A 1220-nucleotide genomic window follows, 5' to 3' on the forward strand; every position below is an offset into this window, starting at 1 on the left:
CATTGGTAATGTCTGACTGGACCTCGTGTCACTTTATGTTCAACAAATTGGGCCCCGAGGTCAGAAAAGTTAAGAACCTCTGAATTAATATGAAAACATTTCAATCCGATCAAAGAATTTAGCTCATGTAAACATGGCTGCTGATTTTTTTTCTCTCCTGCAGGTCTGACACAGTTCCGTAGCCCCCAGGCCCAAGACCGGATTCTTTCCAGTGGACTTGCCCCACTTCGTTACCTTGATGATCAGGGTTGCCCCACAGAAGAGTACCCTCTGAACCCTAACGGCTCCCCTCAGGGTGTCGCAGGCTTGTGCTCTCAGGATGGCCGGCACCTGGCCATGATGCCCCACCCTGAGCGCTGCACCCTGYGCTGGCAGTGGCCCTGGGCTCCAACAACACTCCGGCCTTCTCTCACACCTTCACCTTGGCTGCGCATGTTCAGGAACGCAGCTGCCTGGTGCAGCAACACAAATTAAAACTACAGGACGGTTCAGGATGCTGGAGTTGTCAAAGTGTGCAAGTTTTATCTGATACACCTTTTTACTGACTGTGGCATTTTCTCTTCATACATTAATGTAATGTGTACTTGTTTCTGACACAGCTAAAACATGATGAAAAGCAGACTTTGCTCACATTTCATAATTTACAAAACTACAGGACACCAATCAGGAATGCTAACTGTATCAGTTGTACCGTTGAAACTAAACTAATAAATCAATAAATGCACGTGCTGTGTGACATGATTGGRAGCCATGCAGGAAATAAATACAGTTTATTTTAACCAATAGAACAGAAGCTCATATAATATATACAGACAAAGGTCAGTAATAACAGAACAGTTTGAAACTTATCAGGCAACAGAACACAAACAGTGAGCTGAGAACCAGGTCCAAGTTATTTCCATCAAGACAGGTTTTCCTGTGAACAGGTTTTTAAAGACATCGCAACATTTACAGCTCAGGAACATGGAGATTTGTAACGACAGCTGGACTACCATCATTTGTCATTTTAGATATCATGTAAGCTCTGTAAACACTTGACAAATCAGCCTGGAGTCCACAGTCTGAGAGTATGGTGWACCGTTTATAAAGTTACACAATCAGAAATTACCACCAATATTTTTGTTTTATTTAACCTTTTATAAGAAAAAAACATTTATTTTTCAAAGTCAGTTTTTCACCATATAATTCATACATTTATATGTGTCATAGTTTATAAACTA

The 1220-nt window shown here is 41.4% G+C and overlaps 1 pseudogene; it reads left to right on the top strand.

Moving 5' to 3' along the window:
- The first annotated feature begins 163 nt into the window (after positions 1–163).
- LOC106536700 (phosphoribosylformylglycinamidine synthase pseudogene) lies at positions 164–760 on the top strand (annotated as a pseudogene).
- The last annotated feature ends 460 nt before the right edge of the window (positions 761–1220 follow it).

The sequence above is a fragment of the Austrofundulus limnaeus genome, unplaced genomic scaffold (assembly GCF_001266775.1).
Source record: "Austrofundulus limnaeus strain Quisiro unplaced genomic scaffold, Austrofundulus_limnaeus-1.0 Scaffold1940, whole genome shotgun sequence".
Classification (NCBI taxonomy): Eukaryota; Metazoa; Chordata; class Actinopteri; order Cyprinodontiformes; family Rivulidae; genus Austrofundulus; species Austrofundulus limnaeus.